Genomic DNA, 21,896 nt, shown 5'->3' with positions numbered 1-21,896 from the left:
GATGATGTTTTCTGATGATCATTTCACATATGAAACCACCATTTTTAAAAATGTATTATTAAATTGTGGTTTTCAAACAGGCAGACGGGGCAACAGGGTAAATGGAAGGATGGAACGGCAACCCACCTGCCCTAGCTCTAAAACAAGAGAGTCTCTGAAAAGCCCCAAAAGGCCGAGAACCAAAACCAAGGGCTATTGCAATCCAATACCCACATAATAGGAGCCTATGGGCTATAGCTGAACAACAGGACAGGGACACAGTAGGACAGGTCACTCTCTGTGGGTTCTCACCCATGCATACAATTGCAAGAGACCTCGGAGTCCAGAAACAATCACCATGGGGTTTACTTTACAAACAGAGGAAACAAAGAGCTTACTGTAGCCACAACTGGCTGGTTATCTCAACCAGATAGGGTCAGTAATGGTCGCCACCAGTCACCAGGAGTGCTGGACAGCACTGGACAGTAGTGATGAATACTACTGGTCTCTCAGAGGCAGTGTGAGAGACTCAAGTGTTAACAGCTCTTTGTGAGTTAGTTGGGCTATCCCAGCAACAAACAACTCTTCGAGACACCAGGACCAGAACCTTTGGTGTTCCCATCAGGCAATGTCAGAGACAGGACCAAAGGCTCAGGCTCTGCAGAGGTCTTTGCCTTTTCTTTCTTCCTCAGAGGTTGGCTGCTGGAGACTTCTTTTTTTCTTTCTTCTTTGGAGGCCAGGAAAGGAGTCCTCCCCTTCTTTCTTCTTCCTGTGGAGGCTGGAACCATCTGTCCTGTATAAGGGCTGGAGTCATCTCTTCTGTTCTGGGCTGGAACCATCTCCTGTTTGGGGGCTGGCATCATATCTCTTTTAACTCCCTCCAACCTTGGCTTATATTCTCTTTCAGGGTGCCCCACCCACAAGACTGGTTGGCTGACTGGACCATTTAGCACCAATCAGCTCATAGCTTGCACTTGATTGGTCTATTCCACAATCCAGGAAGTACACTATTACATAAAAAGGGCTCTGAGAAGCAACTGCCACAACAAACTTGTGGTGGAGCAGCAGAGTGAAGGAACACCATGAGACTGCTGGCTCCATCCACTGAGGCAGCTGGGTTCCGGTAAGTTTGATAAAGGTATTTCTATAGGGAAATATGTACTACATATATATTTTGCTAGCACATTCAAAGTTGTTTTTAGCATGTAGAAAATTAGGAGAATAGCCCTCAAGCACTGTGGAGGAAGGGCAGGTTGGTGGGAAGCAGATGCACTAAATTTAGAGTTTGATGGTCAATGACCAAGGAAGGTATCTAAGAATTGTGAGAAATTTGTCTTCAAAATCTAGGGGTTGGAAATAAATCACACATAATCAAGCCCTAAAAGCATCCATGATCAACACTAACTCAATCTACCCCCAACAGGATTTTTCTGTGAAATCTTCATGGTGGTCCTTTGGAAGAGCTTCCTCTCCAGTCTTTAGATTCATTTTGTACTTAATTTTATCTGTATGAAAAAGGAGGTGGAGGCTGGCAGGTGGTCATGGACTTAAAGTTTACCCCAGAACCATACCCTGGTGAAGACGACTGTGAGTGCCTGAAAATTTAAACCATTGGATTTCAATGACACACTCTAATACACTTTGTGAAATTTGAGCCTGGCTTTTAAAGACAATTTATCAATGCCAGAATTTTCTACAGGTTCCTATGACTTTAAGAGGGGAAAGAGCTTAGCTGAGGTACTCTCAACCAGAGAGTTTTCTAGCTCAGCCAACAACTGAGCACTAACAGTAAAAAGAGTGTTGTGTTAAGCAGTGTTGTGCGATGGAAGAAAAAAAAAAGGAATTTGAAGTCAAAAGATAAGTGGTAAATCCTTTTATAATCCTGGTTAAGCTTTGTTACCCTTTTGCATTCAATGTCTTCAACATTAAAACAAATGGTTTGATTATATCATTATGAGTTCTTGCTGTATTATGACATGATTATAAATTATGGATTTGAATGTGCTGTGTGTATAGGGAGAGGGTAGTGCATGTGTGATCATGTTACTCCTTTATGTAATAGCCAACATTAGCTTTGGGGGTAAAATCTAAATTCTTCAGAGTTGGTTTATAAAACACTCCATGAATGGAGTCTGGTTAATGTCTACATCTATTATACACACACACATCCACACATACACATTACATAACATATGTACTATATATGTGTATATATATAATATGTATATTTTATATAAATACTAAATATTCTGTTACCCCAAGCTAGTTCTCTTAACTGAAGCCCCTTACATAAGCTGTTCCTCTAACATGATCTCCATCCTTCCCTTGAATCTCACCTACTCGTCCTTCAAATCCCAAATAACAAAAGCAACATAACAGTAGCAATAAAAATACTAGTTATAATAGTTTATGAATAGCAATAATACAGATAACAGTATCAACTCCAATTTTGCAGAACGTACTATAACTTAGCATATAACTATGCTAAGAAACTTTATATATATCATCTCATTTAATCTTCACCTCAAATTCATGAGGTTGTATTATTATTCTTTCTTTAAAGACAAAGAAACAGTGACAAAAATGTGACTTATCCAAAGTAATTTCCTCCTGCAAACCCTTCCTGATCTGATCTCTCAAATCTCCATTAGCTGCCCAAACAATGGGCTCCCACAGACAGCATCAATAACAGCAATCAGTACAGGAGGTTATGGCATCCACAGTGCTCCATAAAGGAATCTTGCTTATATTATATTCACTATGTCTGGCATAGTACTTGGTTCATAGTATGCACTAAACAAATATCTTTTGAATGGAGGAACAAACTCAGAACTCTCCTTATACAAAATTATGAATTAGGTCTAATTAAACATCAGTGTGTCCCATTCCCTATTCTTTACCCATATTTCCTTTCTAGTTACTTAGTGGATGCATTTCATTTTTTGTTGCTCAGCATCTGAAACCTCAAGAGTTGGTGAAAGGTAAGGCCACATTTCTCATCATGGAAGCCAAAAGGTTTGTAAGGTTATTCTTCAACCATGGCTGGACACAAGTTGCCATTGTTGATACAAGATATGGAGTTGCTCCTGGTTCTGCTGCTTTCTCTATTGTAGCAGTCTATGTATTACTAAGTAATTTTGAGTAGTGGATGGTAGCCAGAGAGTCCCTCATGTAAGGAGCCTCCTACAGATTGTCTCTTTGTCCACCCCCCTCCGCCCTCCTGAACAAGATAATATGAAAACTTGAAGATCCAATCACCTTGCCTCTGGGAATGGTCCTGGGAGCTTGGACACCTTCCCATTTGCCAGAAATGCCACATAGAGCAATATTAGTTATGAGCAAGATATAATGGATTTCTTAGTAAAGGAATAAAATAACATGCCAAGGTGTGTCCTGACTTAAGATACATTGGCTAATTTGCTTTTTCTTACAATTGGATTGCTGCCAGTTGCTATTTTTCAAACCCTAGAGATCCGATGACTCGATGGGCTGATTGTCCCCATTAGTCATCAGAGACCACAATTAACTATGATGAAGTCAAGTGGAAAGTTGGAAATCTTTGACAAAAGCTAAAATATCATTGAAACATTTCCTCTTCCTGAGATTCAAGCATAACACAAAATTTATTTTCATTATCCATGGTTTAGAAGGCATCATTTCCCTATGAATGTAGACTCATGAACCTTGGGTTCTATCACAGCAGCTGGTTCATTATGAAATTGAAACCAAAAAAGGGATTTTGTAAATAAGATGGTATAGTGTAATAGGACTTCTGGGTGGTATCTGAGGTCCTAGATGTTCTTTTTCACTGGTTCCACCTAATCATCTGTTTCCATATATGAAAAAGAACTATAGGAAAGGTCTAGTGAAATCCTTGAAAACAAACAAACCAAAAAAATGTTTCAAACATATTCTGATAAGTGTAGAAGGAGGAAGTTCAGTTGCATACCACCTTCTGGTGGTCATGGCTGTAGAGGAATTTCTTAGCAGCATCTGAAGGTTTTGGAGACACAATTCTATAGTTTATGGCAATGAATCTAATTTTTATCCCCAAGTGAAGCTCTGAGTATAAGTCAGCTGACTGGGAGAGCACATGGTAAACTGTCTAAAGTGAGAAAAACACTGTCTCTGTGATACTAAACTTTCCAAATCAAACAAGGAAATAAAGACCCCAAATCCAGATGTGTTGCCCAACAGTGAGATGTTGGGAAACAGCTGCTTCTTGGATTGATTCTCTCCTCTAATTTTTGTCCAGATGTGTACCAATGTCAAGATACATCTGGAGAGTCCTATTGCAACCCCCCTTCTCTTAACCACTCTACACATGTTGGCAGCAAAGTAAAGTGGTAGGGTTGGCAAACCAAAGCACATATGTGTTCTAAAAAATTGAGATGGACACATTACTTCTGGTATGCCACATGACACCTCATTTGAGAAAAAAGCTTGGGATGCCAGACTCCATTGAGTTTCTTAATCATTGTCAGTAGCAGTCTAGGACATGTAATCTCACTCTCAAGGTTTCTGAGACACAATCCTCTAGAAGTTCTTGTTAAAACACACCTTCCTAATTCCTGCCCTAAACATATGGAATCAGAATGTCTAGGCAGGGGACCTGCATTTTAAACAAGTTCCTGGTATGATTTTTATATACTCCAAAGTTTGAGAACTTCTATATATTTGAGAGTCCAGACATTGAGTTCCAAGCACTGAGAAAATCTGCTCAACTGCTCAACAATCATAAAGCAATATTTATTTAAAACAGAAAATAAATAGTTCAAAGTCACTGTTTCAGTAAGTTATCCTTTCTACCAGTTTATATCCCTAAACACGAATCCCTCATTCACATGGTTTTTGTTTTTGTTTTTTTTTTTTTTTTTGCTTTCTGTTCAGTCTTTCTGACCTGGTTTCCTGGCTCTACTTGGTTTTAATAACATATTAGAATAATATTAGAAGGGATATTAGACTACAGATCACTTGTACTACCCCCTACATTACAAGTAGGTTTGACTTTGGTGAGGTCCCCCTGAAACTTCTCTTGAGAGAATATTCTATTTGAGGGAAATTCAGTAATCCATCAAACATACATCAATCTAATTTGAGAAATAGATACTGAAAGTCTAGCACTGTTTTAAAAGATTTGGTTCTGAGAAATCAGAACCATATTAGTTAAGAGGCAACAAAGCAAACCATGCATGAATTATCCTCTTCTCACTGTTCTTCTATTTATGATTAGTTCTCCCTGAGTACAGATTTTATATATCAGCAGCATGTTACTCCTATGGACTTAGCCCAGACCTGCACACTACAGGCTCCTGGAAAATATCTGTTTAGTGATGGAAAAAGGGCAATATGAAAAGAAAGGTGGATTTGTTTTCTAAAACAGAATTCAGTGCTGGTCATGGTCAGGTAGGCTTGGGCTACCACAAAGAAACTGCTGGCGTTCATCAATATTTGTGTTCTTTTCTTTACTGGCAAAGAGCCAGTCTCTTTTCTTTTTTTTTTTTAAATAATAAATTTTATTTTTATATTCCCCATACAATTGCAACCCCCCCATTCTGACCCCAATCCCTCCCCTCCCGCCCCCCACAGTCTCTTTTCTAAGATATAGTTACATATCTGAGTTCCGGTTGAAAGAATGTGAGTAGAAGAGATAGATATGAATTCTATCCTTGGTCCGTGAAGACCTTCCACATAGGATTCTTAATGTCATTCTCCATCTACCTCTAGCTATAAGGGTCTAGAGAAAGGCAGGTCAACAAGGTGTACAAATATGATTTGTCATGTTTATACATTGCAATATAATTACCACTGCAGCATTGACTAACACTCCTAGTGCATTAATTATCATTTCGTTTTTGGATACAGGAAAAAGATCAAGTCTCTCAGCAACTTTGAAGTTTATAATACACTATAATCCTTATGTTGTACATTAGATCTCTGGGACTTATTTATCTAAAAGTTCCAAGTTTATTTTTATAAGTTCAAATTTTTTGAACTCCACATATAAGTGACATCATATAATATTGTTTTATCTCTGTCTGACATCTCACTTAGCATAATGCCCTTAAGGTCCATTCATATTGTCACAAGTGGCAGAATTTCCTTCTTTTTCATTGCTGAGTAATATTCTATTATATATCTATTACCACAACTTCTTTATCCATTCATTTGCTGGTGGACACTTACATTATTTGTATATCTTGGCTATTGTGAATAGTGCTGCAAAAATATGGGAGTATGTATGTATCTTCAAAATCCTGTTTTCATTTCCTTTGGATATATACCCAGAATTGAAAAAAAATGGATCATATGGTAGTTCTTTTTTTACTTTTTTGAGGAACCTCCATATGGCTTTTATAGTAGTTGATTGAGCCAATTTACATTCTCATCAACAGTGTACAAGGATTTGTCTCCATATCATCATCAACATTTGTTATCTTTTGTCTGCTTGCTGATACCCATTTCAACAAGTGTGAAGTGATACCTTATTGGGGTTCTGAGTTGCATTTTCCTGATCATTAGTGAAGCTAAACATTTTTTCATGTATTTCTTGGCTGTTTGGATACCTTCTTTGGAAAAATATCCAGTTAGTTCCTTTGTCAATCCTTTTTTTTTAAAAAAAATCAGATTGTATTTTGCTACTGAGTTGTATGAGTTCTTTATATATTTTGGATATTAAAACCTTACCCAGCATATGGTTTGCAAATATTATCTTCCATTCCACAGTCTGTCCTTTTACTTTAGTGATTGCTTATTTTGCCTCACAGATGATTTTTAGTTCTAGTCTCACTTTTTAATTTTGCTTTTGTTCTTATACTTTTGGTGTCATATCCAATAAATTATGACCCATATAAATGTCATAGATTTTCTTCCTTACATTTTATTCTATGAGTTTTACAGTATTAGGTATTATGTTTAAGTCTTTGATCAAGTCAATTTTCATTTTGTGAATGGTATAAGATAGAAGTTCAATTTCATTTATTTTTGGTACATGACTATTCAGTTTCTCACCATTTGGTGAAGAGACTTTCCCCATTGAGTTTTATTGGTTCCCTCTTCAAACATCACTTGACCATATATGCATAGGTTTATTTCTTTTTTTCTTTTTTTTTTTTTTAAAGATTTATTTATTTATTTATTTATACAAGCACTGGGTACAGTCAGAAGCGTGGGAGGGTGAGAGAATTCACCAGAGCCAGAGCGGGGAGCAGAGCAGGCAGAAGGACCGAAGTACACTGCTGAGGGGAGCAGCGGGAGGCAGGAAGAGGTCTGTGCGCCATGTGGGACCCTCCTCTGGTGGCCAGGGAGCAGCCAGGGATGAACCGGCGCTGCAGAGGCTGCGGGCAGCTTTGCAACCTAGCGCTCAACCGCTGCGCCACCGGGGAGGCCCGCATAGGTTTATTTCTAGGGTCTTTTTCCTGTGTTTATGTGTCTATTTTTCTACCAGCACAATACTGCTATAGTTACAGGTTCCTCCAATCCATGACATCTTTCCACTTCTGTCTTCTCTCAGGTGGTCCTTTAGACACTGCCTTTTGTAAGAATTCTCCCTGAAATCCTCCAGGATGGTTTTATTTGCTTGTCTCTCCTTTGTTTTCATAGCACCTCAGTATCCACACAAATAAGTACACACACACACACACAATCAGCCTCAGTAGGAAACAGATGGAATAATTGGCATAATTCAATTTAGCAATTTGATTGTAATTTAATAAATCAAAAATATAGGCAGAATTTGGGAGAATCAACAAGGGATTGACTCATGCTATTAGCATCAGAAAATGATAGACTATACAAAACTTGACAAAGGAAAGGAAAAAGCGGTTACCAAAATTTAGAGAAAATACCTGATAGAGAAGTCCACCTTATGAAGACTGTGACCTGTGGATAGAGTTACAACTGCACGAGGGAGCTCGAGAACTACATACCCCAATGTCACATTCCTATTGCCTTCTAATCTACTGCCAATGACACCAACTGGTTAAATCCAACCGGATGTCAAAAAGGAAGGAATGTATTTCTTTCAGAAAGTCTGGAGAAAGATGTAATTTGCATATGCAATCCAAAAATGCCAGCATTCTAGGTCAAAAAACAGGGTTTAGAGAAGTAGAGTGTGGATCCAGAGGGGGAAATATAAGATAAACTAGCACAGCTAATGCCCATTTATCTAATAGTACTTTACTTGTAAAATGGTACTCCTACTTCTTAAAAGTATCCTACATTATATATGCAGTTATCTTCACTTTTCAAGTGAGAAAACAGGCTAACTAGCTAGGCTAGCTAACAGGGGGCAGGGCATGGCTCAAATACAGTTATGTCTTGTTCTGAAAGCTGAGCTCTTTCTACTTTTTCACACTAGTATTTTGTTGTAATATTTTGTCTCATTCACTAGACTATGGTTGACTTGAGCACAAAAATAACATATTATTTATCTTTAAATCATTAATGCTTTGCACAGAAGCTTACCCATTGTAAATACAGAAAATAATGAATATTTGTGAAGTTAACAGAATGATTTACTAGTTATGTGAGTAGGATAGGTAATGGGATCATGCCAGGGGTTGTTAGTGAATTATATTTGGCACCAATACACTTCTTTGTAATTGTCCTTTATATAAATAATCATCTTCCTCTAAGTATCATAAGGAGAAAGAAAGTTTATCTTGTGGGGCCTCCCTGGTGGTGCAAGGGGTTGTCTCGGTGGTGCAAGGGGTTGTCTCAGCACCATGAAGCAATCCATAGCCACTGCAGCATGAGTTTGATACCCACCCAGGGAGCTAACCCAAATGGTCCTGCAGACCTCTCTTGTCTTGCCCACTGCTCCTATCAGCAGTGTATTTCAGTCAATTCACCTGTTCTGTTCCCCATTCTGTCTCTGGTGAATTCTCTCACCCTCCCTGCATCTCTGTCCTAATCCCCAGCTCTTGTGTGCATAAATAAATCAATTTTTAAAAAGAAAAAAAAAAGTTTATCTTGTCTTTTAGCCAAAATGGAGTGTAAAAAAACTGACAATAAATGGGTTCTCTGTATGCTGATCATCTTCTGTCTTCCTCCTGACTTGGTTAAGAACTAGTGTTAACAAACAATGGAGCCCGTTCTCCCAGTTCTTCCTGTGTGACTTTTCTTCTGAGCTGCCATGCCCCTTTCTAATGGTTCATTTCTCTTTCCTTTTCACTTAACTTGGCTTTTATATATCTGTCCATCACTGACATTCTCACTACCAGCTAGGATGGCCTGACTTTTTTTTTAACTTTCAAAGGAATTGCCTGCTCTGAATATGTGATGCTAGAAAATGGATTTTAGTAGATCCTTAAGAACACTTGTTTATGTTCTTTCAGAGGTTGCCAGGTAATAAATAGTTATTTGAAAGTGAAGGGGAACGTGGTATTTCATCACCCTGTTCTCTATTCTTGTGTTGGTTTGAATCATAAAACACTGTGATTCAAACTTCATAGAGAGATCTCATCAGCTTGGGGTTACTGAGTGGGCAGAGGCACTTGCTTCCCTACTCAGTACCCAGGGCACTACTCAATCCCGGCCCAGTTGGAACTCCACTGGCTGAACCTTTGAAACTCTGAGGCTGATTGAAGCTTCTGAGCCAACAAAAGAGGCAAAGGGTCTTTGTACTCCAGCATGGAAACATTCCAGTTCTTTTGCACTTTCCTAATAAAGGCTAGCCCTACAGCTCTAGTGTCCCTGGCTCACAGGAGGGGGTTGTAGGGAATAAAGACAATGACTCTTTGGGGTCACTCCTCTCTTCCCAGGGACTTTTATGGATGGCCTTCTAACCATTGAGGGGTTTTCTACTCTTTCAGATTTCATAGCTTTGTATCTGGGTGAGAAAAAATAAAGTTATCTTGTATATTGCTGAATTTCATCATATATATAAATGTATGATTTTCATGTATGTCTTGTCTCATTTACTTCAGCCCCTATCCAGTTTTGTTCATTTATGTCACCTGACTAGCCTCTTAGTGATTTCCATTTGCCACACAAAATTTATTTTGTAAATTATAGTGCAATGTAAATGATTTACTATTGTTACTGTTGGATCAAGTTAAAATGCTTCTTTGTATTGATGCAGATATTAATTCTAGTGCCATGTACCATGTAATACATTCATAAGCTGAATGAGAGAGTCCTCCCTCTTGACAAAATTTTTTAAAACGTGAGATTTTTTTTTTAAAGAGTCCAGGACCCACATTCTAATTTCCATTGTGACCTGTTGTATTATATATCTGGATTTGGAAATTGAGGCAAGCATAACTACAAACAGTAGATCTGAAAAGAGATTTAGAATCTGATCCCCAATCCTTGACTTTATAAAAAGGCTATTTGGGACCCATAGTGATTACTGGATAAGAGTATGTGAGATATGATAATAGTGTCCCACAGGTCATCAACTAGAAATCCCCAAATTTTCAGAGCCCCTTAGATAATTATGACACAACATCTGAGTTTACAATGAATGAACATAATGTAAACGAAGTCATTGAAACATCTGGCCCTAATCAGATTCCAATTTAAGACCTAGTTTACCTAAAGTTTTCTACAATTTATTTACATCAGAAGACTCCAAAAGTTATTTTTATGCAGAGAAAATTGGACTCAAGTTAAAGTTATTTTCATCATTTCATCTAATTATAAAGCTGAGCACAGAACTATGAACATTCAAACATGCTGCAGATATAACAAGAAGAGTAATAGCAATAAAGGACTATCTTGACTAGCTGCCAATGTAAGCAAAGTTGGGGGGAAGTGACTCTCATGATTGGAGAGGAAAGTAAGGAATTTGTAATTTCTTTTCAGAATTTTTAGGCACTCTGTTTAGTTCTATATTTTAAAAGCTCATGGTAACTATGCCATTGACTATTCCTTAGTAGATGTACATATTGTATATATAAGTATACATTGTATATACTTATATATAACTATATATACTATATAGTATATATACTATAATATATATACTTATATATGCTATACTATACTTACAGTATATATACTTACAGTATACTTATATATATATACTTATAGTATATATACTATAATATTATATACTATAATATATAATATAATATACTATTATATATACTATAATATATATATACTATAATATATAATATATATAATATATATATGCTATAATATATAATATACTATAATATATATACTTATAGTATATATGCTATACTATACTTACAGTATAGTACATATAGTACATATAGTACATAAGTATATACTATATAACTATATATACTATATAGTATATATACTATAATATATATACTTATATATGCTATACTATACTTACAGTATATATACTTACAGTATACTTATATATATATACTTATAGTATATATACTATAATATTATATACTATAATATATAATATAATATATATACTATTATATATACTATAATATATATATACTATAATATATAATATATATAATATATATATGCTATAATATATAATATACTATAATATATATACTTATAGTATATATGCTATACTATACTTACAGTATAGTACATATAGTTATATATAAGTATATACTATGTATACTTATATATACAATATGTACATCTACTAAGGAATAGCCAATGGCATAGTTACCATGAGCGTTTAAAATATAGAACTAAACAGAGTTAAAGTTGAGATTTAAGGCTGCAAGTTTATATCCCTTTGGGTGATTCTTTCTTTCTTTTGGGATCTATTGGTTCAACATCCAAAAATCAATGAACATAATTCACCACATCAACAAAAAGAAAAATAAAAACCATATGATCATATAAATAGATGCTGAAAAAGCACTTGAGAAAAAGTTAAACACCTATCTATAAAGGCCCTTGAAAAACATGAATAAAAATAACATATCTTAACATAATAAAAGTCATATATGATGAACCATAGCTAACATCATCCTTAATGGTGAAAAACTGAAAGCCTTTTCATTATGACATGGAACAAGACAAGGATGTCCACTTTTACCACTGCTATTCAATATAATATTGGAAGTCCCTGACATAAAAGACATCCAAATTGTAAAAAGAAGTAAAGCTATCATTATTTGCAGGTGATATGATTATATACATAGAGAACCCTAAAAGCCCATAGAAAAATTAATTAAAACAATAAACCAGGGCCTCCCTGGTGACGCAAGGAGTTAAGACGCAACCTATGAAGCTGGCTACAGCCACTGCAGCATGAGTTCAATCCCCCACCAGGGAGCTACCCACATGGCGCAGCAGACCTCTCCTGACTCACCCACTACTCCCCTCAGCAGTGTATTTCAGTTAATCAGCCTGTTCTGCTCCCCACTCTGTCTCTGGTGAATCCTCTGACACCCCTCACCTCTGGCCTGTACCCCAGTTCTTGTGTGCATAAATAAATAAATCTTTAAAAAAAAAAAACAATAAACCATTTCGGTAAAGTAGCAGGTTACAAAACCCAAATACAAAAATCAATTGCCTTCTTATATATGCAAATAATCATCCTGAAGAGGAAGAAACTAAGAAAAGTGTCCCATTTACAATTGTACCGAAAAAAAATTATTAAATACCTGGGAATAAACATAACAAAGGAGACAGAAGATCTATACAGGAAAATTACAAAACATCATTAAAACAACTCTCAATTACCTGTGGCCAGATTAAATGGATTTTAGTTTATCTAGTTCCCTTCTAATATATTGTTAGAGAAGCAACTGTGAAAATTTTCTTATTCATTTAGTTACTCATGCTGCCCAAGAGACCAAGACCTTAAACCAAAAGAAAAAAAAAAAAAGAAAAAGGAATGGTATCCCTACAAGACTACAAGGTATGGGTTTGCACTAATCCAAGATTTATTACTTCCCAGAAAATGGAAGAGGTTAGAAAGAGGATGGAGGAGTAACTTTCAGATTCATGTAAATGAAATACTTACTGTCCTTACAAGATGGAAACTTTCCAGATTTCAGACAATGGCATGTATAAATATATTATTATTGTGGAAGGGGGCTGAAAGGTATCACTTCATGAGTGTGGAGATTTTAATTTTATCAAAAATTCTCTTATCAAGCATTCTCTATGAGTTTCAGGCACATGCAGTCTTTTAGGTTATTTTATACTTTTTTTCTTTAAAGATTTATTTATTTATTTATGCATATAAGAGCTGGGGTGTAGGCCAAAGGTGCAGAGGGTGACAGGATTCACCAGAGACAGGGTGGGGAGCAGAACAGGCAGATCTACTGAAATACACTAATGAGGGGAGCAGTGGGCAAGACCGGAATGGTTTGCTGTGCCACGTGGGTTAGCTCCCTGACTGGGGATGGAACTGCAATGGCTGTGGATTGCTTCATGATGCTGAGATTTTTTTTTATAATAAATTTTATTTTTATATTCCCCATACAATTGCAACCCCCTTATTTTGACGCCAATCCCTCCCCTCCCGCCCTCTACCCCCATAGAGTGTCTCTGGTTCATAGTTGTTTGTTGATTTTGATTTTCACTTTCTTATAGTTATTCATTTTCCTGGTCTCTTATTTAAGTTTTCTAGATTCCTGCTATGAGTGAGACCATCCGGTATTTTTCTTTTTCTTTTTGGCTTATTTCGCTGAGCATGATCCCTTCCAGCTCCATCCATGTTGCTGCAAATTGCATGTGTTTATCTTTTTGAATGCTGAGTAATATTCCATGGTATATATGTACCACATCTTCTTGATCCAGTCATCTATTTTTGGGCATTTGGGCTGTTTCCAAAGCTTAGCTATTGTAAACAGTGCTGCTATAAACATAGGGGTGCAGGTGCTCTTTGGAATTGATGTTTCTGTGTCCTTTGGGTAAATACCTAGGAGTGGAATTGCTGGATCATATGGAAGCTCTATGTTTAGTAGGTCCAGAAATCTCCACACAGCTCTCCAGAGTGGTTGGACCAGTTTGCACTCCCACCAACAGTGCAGAAGAGTTCCTTTTTCTCCACACCCTCGCCAACATTTGTTGTTGCTAGTTTTTTTAATATGTGCCATTCTCACTGGTGTAAGATGGTATCTCATGGTAGTTTTGATTTGCATTTCCCTGATGACAAGTGATGTTGAACATTTTTTCATATGCCTGTTGGCCATTTGCATTTCCTCTTCAGAGAAGTTTCTTTTTGGCTCTTCTGCCCATTTTTTGACTGGATTATTTTCTTTGTTGTTGTTGAGTCTCATCAGGTCTTTGCAGATTTTTGTGATCAGTCCTTTATCATTAGTGTTGTGTGCAAAAATGTTCTCCCAGTTGGTGGGGTTTCTCTTTGTTTTTGTTATTGTCTCTTTTGCTGTGCAGAAGCTCTTTAATTTGATGTAGTCCCAGCTGTTTATCTTTGCCTTCACTATCACTGCTTTGGGTGATGTGTCTGTAAAGATGTCTTTGATGTGCAAATCACATAGTGTTTCGCCTATATTTCCTTCTATGTATTTTATGGTTTCAGGTCTTATGTCTAGTTTTTTAATCCATTTTGAGTTGATTTTGTGTATGGTGTGAGGTAGTGGTCAAGCTTCATTCTTTTGCATGTAGCAACCCAGTTTTCCCAGCACCATTTATTGAACAAACTTTCTTTGCTCCAATGCATATTCTTTGCTCCTTTGTCAAGGATTAGTTGACCATAAATCTGTGGGTTTATTTCTGGATTTTCTATTCGATTCCATTGGACTGTATGTCTGTTCTTCTTCAAATACCATGCAATTTTGATGATTATGGCTTTGTAGTAGAGTTTGAAGTCTGGGAGTGTGATGCCTCCATTCCCTTCTTTTTTTTTTTCAGGAGAGCTTTGGCTATTCGGGGTTTTTGGTGATTCCATATGAATTTCATCAATAATTGTTCTAATTCTTTGAAGAATGACATTGAAATTTTGATTGGAATAGCACTGAATCTGTATATTGCTTTTGGTAGGGTGGCCATTTTAATAATGTTTATTCTTCCAATCCATGAGCAGGGAATGTCTTTCCATTTCTTTGTGTCTTCTTCTATTTCTTTTAACAGTGTTTTATAGTTTTCTTTGTATATGTCCTTTACCTCTTTTGTTAGATTTATTCCCAAGTATTTGATTTTTTTTGTTTTGATAATAAAAGGGATAGTTTTTTAATTTCTTCTTCTTCAGATTTATCGTTTGTGTATAGGAAGGCTACTGACTTTTGCGTGTTGATTTTGTATCCTGCCACTTTACTGACCTGATTGATGAGTTGAATTAGTTTTTTGTGGAGTTTTTGAGGTTCTCTATGTATATTATCATATCATCTGCAAATAGTGATAGTTTGACTTCTTCTTTTCCTATTTGGATGCCTTGTATGTCTTTCTCTTGTCTTATTGCTCTGGCTAGGACTTCCAGTATTATATTGAAAAGCAGTGGTGAGAGTGGACATCCTTGTCTTGTTCCAGATCTTAATGGAATTGCTTTCAGCTTTTCACCATTGAGAATGATACTGGCTGTTGGCTTGTCATAGATGGCCTTTATGATGTTGAGGTATGTTCCTTGTATCCCAAGAATTTCAAGGGCTTTTATCATGAATGGGTGTTGCACTTTGTCGAAAGCTTTCTCAGCATCTATTGATATTATCATATGGTTTTTATATTTCTTTTTGTTGATGTGTTGGATAACGTTGATTGATTTTCGGATGTCGAACCATCCTTGTGTCCCTGGAATGAATCCTACTTGGTAGTGGTGAATTATCTTATGGATACATTGTTGGATTCTGATAGCTAAAATTTTATTGAGGATTTTTGCATCAGTGTTCATTAGGGAGATTGGCCTGTAGTTTTCCTTTTTTGTGTTGTCCTTGTTCGGTTTTGGTATTAGTGTAATGTTGGCTTCATAGAACGTGTTTGGTATTGTCCCTTCCTCCTCAATTTTTTGGAAGAGTTTGTGAAGGATAGGCACTAATTTTTTTCTGAATGTTTGGTAGAATTCATTTGTAAATCCATCAGGTCCTGGGCTTTTGTTTTTGGGGAGGTTTTTGATGACCATTTCAATTTCGCTGCTTGTAATTGGTCTGTTTAGGTGTTCTATTTCTTCTTTATCTAGCTTTGGGTGATTGTAGAGTTGTAGGAATTTGTCCATCTCCCCTAGATTGTTGAACTTGTTTCCATATAACTGTTCATAGTAGTTACTGATTATTCTTTTGATTTCTGCTGTGTCCGTTGTGATTTCTCCTTTTTCATTGATGATCCTGTTTATTTGTGCTTTCTCCCTTTTTTCCTTTGTGAGCCTGGCTAGGGGTTTGTCTATTTTATTGATTTTTTCCAAGAACCAGCTCTTGGTTTCATTGATCTTTTGGATTGTTTTTTTAGTTTCAATTTCATTTATTTCTGCTTTGGTTTTTATTATTTCTTTTCTTCTACTGGTTTTGGGGCTTTTTTGTTCTTTTTCTAGATCTTTGAGCTTAGAGATTAGGTTGTTTCTTTGAGTTCTTTCTTGTTTCTTGATGTGAGCCTCTATTCTATATATTTTCCTCTTATTACTGCTTTTGCTGCATCCCATACATTTAGGAAAGTGGTGTCCTCCTTGTCATTCAATTCAAAGAATTTTTTAATTTCTTCTTTGATGTCCTCATTAGTCCAGTGGTCTTCCAGTAGTGTGGTTTTTAATCTCCATGAGGTAGGAGAGTTCCTTGATGCCTTCATGGTCAGAAGAGATGGTTGGTATGATTTCAATCTTGGTGTATCTGTTAATGTTTGTCTTGTGCCCCAGTATGTGATTGATCCTGGAGAATGATCCATGTGCACTTGAGAAAAATGTGTACTCCGTTTTTGTTTTTTTTTTTTTTTTTTGGTTTAGTGTTCTATAGATGTCTGTTAAGCCCAAACGCTCTAGGTCCTTATTTAGAGCTTTAGTTTCTTTACTTATTTTTTGTCTTGTTGATCTATCCATTGTTGATAGAGGTGTGTTGAAGTCTTGACTGCACTACTTTAGTTAGTGAGCATTATGTTGGCACGAAGGGATCACTATCACCTCAATAATTTACCTTTATTGTGAACCTATGAAATGAAAATATCCAATATATTTTTGTTTTATTTAGTTGTTTCTTTTATACCGCCTTTCCCTTTCTCCAAAATAAATCATATGATACATAGCTGCAATGTAATATCTTTAAATACATATTTTTATGAGCTCCATTATGAATAAATACACACCTTATCTGTAACCAGAGTAGTTATGTGTTCAGTGACAAAAAACATTTCCTCCACTAACCTGATGCTCAAGACTTATATTTTACCAGTGAGTATTCTAGCATCAAAATGTTAATTACTCTACAGAAGTATTTCTCAACCATGACACTCTAATCAATATTTTGTATCAGATAATTTTTGATATGGGGAGTTCTGTGCATTGTAGGGTACTTAGTAGCATTTCTTTCCTCTACCTCCTAAATGACAGTAGAAACTGTCTCTACCAACTTTTCCCAAATTATAATAATCAAAAAATGTATCCAGATATTGCCAAATAACCCCTAAGGAGGCAAAATTGCCTCTAACTGAGAACCACAACCCCAGAGACAAGATTTTACTCCATTTTAAGTCATAGACAACATTATATTGTTTTTTCACATGAATAAAAACCCATCAGAATAAACCTTCACTGATGTTTGTTATAAAAATTATTATTAAAAATAGTATCATTCTTGGGCCTCCCCTGGTAGTGCAGTGGTTGAGCACTGGGTTGCCAGGCTTCCCGCAGCTTCGGCAATGCCGGTTCAATCCCTGGCCGCCAGCGAGGGTCCCACATGGCACGCAGACTTCTCCTGCCATGCCTGCTGCTCCCTTCAGCAGTATATTTCATCAGTCTGTCTGTTCTGTTCCCCACTCTGGCTCTGGTGAATTCTCTCACACTCCCACGCTTCTGACTGTACCCAGTGCTTGTATAAATAAATAAATAAATCTTTTTTAAAAAATGTATTTAAAAAAAATTAGTATCATTCTTGTAAAAAAATTGTTGCAGCTAAAAGCATAAAATACAGGTTAAATCTATTAGAAAGTAATATTTAATCACTCTTACTGTCATGTTCGAGAGTCAGGCAGCATTATTATTTATGTATCAATCCTCTTAATTAAACTCTTTAAAATGAAGTTAGATTGCATATACTGCTTAGCCACTTGATTATTTTTAAATTAATAATATCTGACAAAAATTATCCAGCTATAGCATACTTTTAAAAGAATAGCATCCCACAGTATGGCTTTAGAATTGGTGAATCATTCATCCATTTTATAAACATAGTGAACCCCTATGTATCAAGCAATATAGGTTCTAATCAATGCAATATGGTAAGAAAAAAAGAAAGACATCCAGATTAGGATGGTAGAAATGAAACTATTTTTAGGATACATACTTATCTAAGTTGAAAGTCCTAAACAACTTACAAAAATTCCTATGAGAATAAAGAAGTGAACTTAGGTCAAAGAATGAGTACATAAACTCCCAGCTTGTGGTACTCATATAACAATGAAATCAAAATACATTTACAAATTGAATGCAAACAAATAAAATAAAATAGCATAATTTTGATGTGAATGACTATTTTCTTTGCTTTCACAAGAGTATGAGATGCTTTATAACATCTTACATTGCTCTGAGGTAAGCAGTCCTATTATTACCTGTTACATGAAATGACCCAAATACTTCTTCCCTTCTATTTCAATTATTTACATAGCATCCTGAAATAAATTTTCATTTTTCATTGGCTTCAATACTTCATTTATTTGTTAACTTTTGACAAGAAGTAAAAATAAATAATAAAACTTGGAATTCACACAATCAAAATCACAACTACAAATATAAACTTTGGCACTGAAATGTGGTAGCAGTACTCAATTATATGTTAGCACCAAAATGATCCAGAATATGTTTAATTAATTTTGAAGTACTTTTATAAAAATATACCCTCCATATCACACAGGCACCTTCCATAATAACACATTTGTTGCCTAAACAACAATCCCAGTTCAAGAAATACTGGTAAATACGAGTCATTTGGCAGTAAACCCTAAAAAGTCTGGTTCTACCTCTCGCCTTATGTACAATACATTAGAGCCAAGGCATTTTCAAGCTTTTATGGAACAAAACTATGCTCAGTATGTAAAATAAGAAATTGTTTATTTTCTAAGGTAGGAGATATTCATCTGATATTTGATTACTTTATACCCAAATTCCACTTGAGTAGAGGAAATGCCCGACATATATCTGAAGAGGTATGATCCTATACCTTTGAATCACATTCAGTGTTTTAAACTAATGTTTCCTCAATTTTTGTTTAAAGAATGCCTTTGACCAATACAAAATTTTAAGGTTCAAATTGTCGTTTTCTCTCTGGTTGTAAAATTGGGGACATTACCTGTGTGTCATCAAATTTTAAAAGGTACTAGAATTAATATTGCCTGATACAAACTTTGAATGCTTTTATGTATATCATGAGAATACAGGTTTTATCTTACTTGATGCTACCACAATCCTATCAAAAAGGTTATGCTTTCCTCCAACTTATGTTGCTTAGGAAAGCATGAAAGTCCTAAGCCTTAGAGAGGGTCAACAATTGCCTAACCTCACCCAGCTACTAAGCAGCACAACTGAAATCTGAACTCACACTGATTAACTTTGAAATAGGGTACTATATCCCCATGTTTGCATGTTTTAGTGAATCCTGGAAGCTTCTCAGCTGTACCTGATGACCTTTGCCTCCAGAGCTTTGCAGTTTGCCCTACAGCTGAGTGAGTTGCTTGTACTGCCTTATATATACACATAAGTAAGAACATCACTTTGCTCCATGAAGACCTGTAAGGAAATGATATTATTTCTCAGTGGAGGTTTAGCTTATTTATTTGTACTCTGACATTTTGTGCATCTATTTTTTTAATGATTTGATTTGTGCAGCTGGGGCATGTTACTAATGTTCTGGGAGTGCTAACATACTTACATGTGGAGACTGATTTTTTACATCAGGAAAAAAAAAAGACTGGATTTTCATTTTCTTTGATAATCAAACTTACCACTCCCCTTAAACTACCCAAAAGGAGGGACAGCTTCTCCTTCATTCTCCATATTAAACTATATGATATTGAAGAGATATACCAGCCATCTGGATTTAATTAGTCAGTACACTGTGTGAATATGCTTGTGGCAGCATTACTGAGGGAAATTAGCTATAATGGAGAAAATCTTATATTTTGAGTCAGAAATTTTGTGTTTTCTTTGGTCTCTGCTACTAACTAACCTCTTACTCTATGGTTTTTTATCAAAAGAAAATAATATTTCCTTTGCTACTTTACTGGTGTCACTTCTACTTTGAAGATCGGATAATAAACTTTTGGAAATGTTTCAAAAAGCACAAACCATTGCATAATGCAAAAGCTTCTGTTGTTATTATTATAGTATCACATAATTTAATTCATTTTAAACTTTTTTAATTTTTGAAATATATTTTTACAACATTTTTTCATTTTTGCATAATGTATGCATTTTCATCTTGGTTATAGACCCCATAAAATTCCCACCCCCCTTGTTTTGATCCTACTCCCTTCTCCCCCCGTGTAATGTGTTTCTGGTTTATAGTTGCTTGTTGATTTTTACTTTATTATAATTTGCTTTTTCCTGGTCCCTTATTTAGGTTTTCTAAATTCCTGCTATGAATGAGACCATCCAGTATTTTTTTTTTCTTTCTGGCTTATTTCACTGAGCATGATCCCTTCCAGCTCCAACCATGTTGCTGCAAATTGCATGAGCTTATCTTTCTGATTGCTGAGTAATATTCCATAATCTTTGACAAAGGAGCAAAGACTATGCAATGGAGCAAAGAAAGTTTGTTCAATAAATGGTACTGGGAAAACTGGGTCACTACATGCAAAAGAATGAAGCTTGACCACTACCTCACACCACGCACAAAAACCAACTCAAAATGGATTAAATAACTAGACATACGACCTGAAACCATAAAATATTTGGAAGGAAATATAGGCGAAACACTACATGACATACACCTCAGCAACATTTTTAAATACTCATCACCCAAAGCAGTGATAGTGAAGGAAAAGATAAACAGATGGGACTACATCAAATTAAAGAGCTTATGTACAGCAAAAGAGACAGTAACCAAAACAGAGACACCCCACTGATTTGGAGAAAATTTTTGCACACAACACTAATGATAAAGGACTAATCACAAAAGTCGACAAAGAGCTGATGAGACTCAACAAAAACAAAGTAAATAACATGGTCAAAAAATGGGCAGAAGAGCTAAAAAGAAACTTCTCCAAAGAGGAAATGCAAACGGCCATTAGGCATATGAAAAAATGTTCAACATCACTGATAATCAGGGAAATGCAAATCAAAACGACAATGAGATACCATCTTACACCAGTGAGAATGGCACATATTAAAAAAACTAGCAACAACAAATGTTGGCAAGGATGTGGAGAAAAAGAAACTCTGGTGCGCTGCTGGTGGGAGTACAAACTGGTCCAACCACTATGAAGAGCTGTGTGGAGGTTCCTCAATCTGCTAAAGATGGAGCTCCCATATGATCCAGCCATTCCACTCCCATGTATTTACCCAAAGGACACAGAAACATTAATTCAAAAGGGCACCTGCACCCTTATGTTTATTGCAGCACTATTTACAATAGGTAAGCTATGGAAACAACCCAAATGCTCAAAAATAGATGACTGGATCAAGAAGGTGTGGTACATTTTAAACTAATTTTTACAACTATATGATATCTAACACTTTCTCATTTGTGATTTACTTGATTGAACAAAAGATGGGGAGCATAGACTTTTGAAACTCTCACTTTTGTAGTCCATTATCTCTGCAGTACCTGCTTAGTCATACAAGCCATCTATCATGAAATTAGAATTTTCTTTTATTTGAAAACTTTCCTTCCACTTCCTATTACCTGACATTTCAGAAG

At 35.9% G+C, this 21,896-nt stretch overlaps 1 long non-coding RNA gene across 1 annotated transcript in view; it reads left to right on the top strand.

Moving 5' to 3' along the window:
* Positions 1–1,028: 1,028 nt before the first annotated feature.
* Positions 1,029–21,896, top strand: part of LOC129145071 (uncharacterized) — a 76,996-nt gene continuing 56,128 nt past the window's right edge. Inside the window, exon 1 of the long non-coding RNA XR_008550115.1 lies at positions 1,029–1,102. This is a non-coding gene — a long non-coding RNA (uncharacterized LOC129145071). The remainder of the gene's footprint in view (positions 1,103–21,896) is intronic.

Source organism: Talpa occidentalis, unplaced genomic scaffold (assembly GCF_014898055.3).
Source record: "Talpa occidentalis isolate TD23 unplaced genomic scaffold, MPIMG_talOcc4v2.1 talOcc4.8, whole genome shotgun sequence".
NCBI classification, from domain to species: domain Eukaryota; kingdom Metazoa; phylum Chordata; class Mammalia; order Eulipotyphla; family Talpidae; genus Talpa; species Talpa occidentalis.
This window is presented reverse-complemented; position numbering and strand designations above follow the sequence as displayed.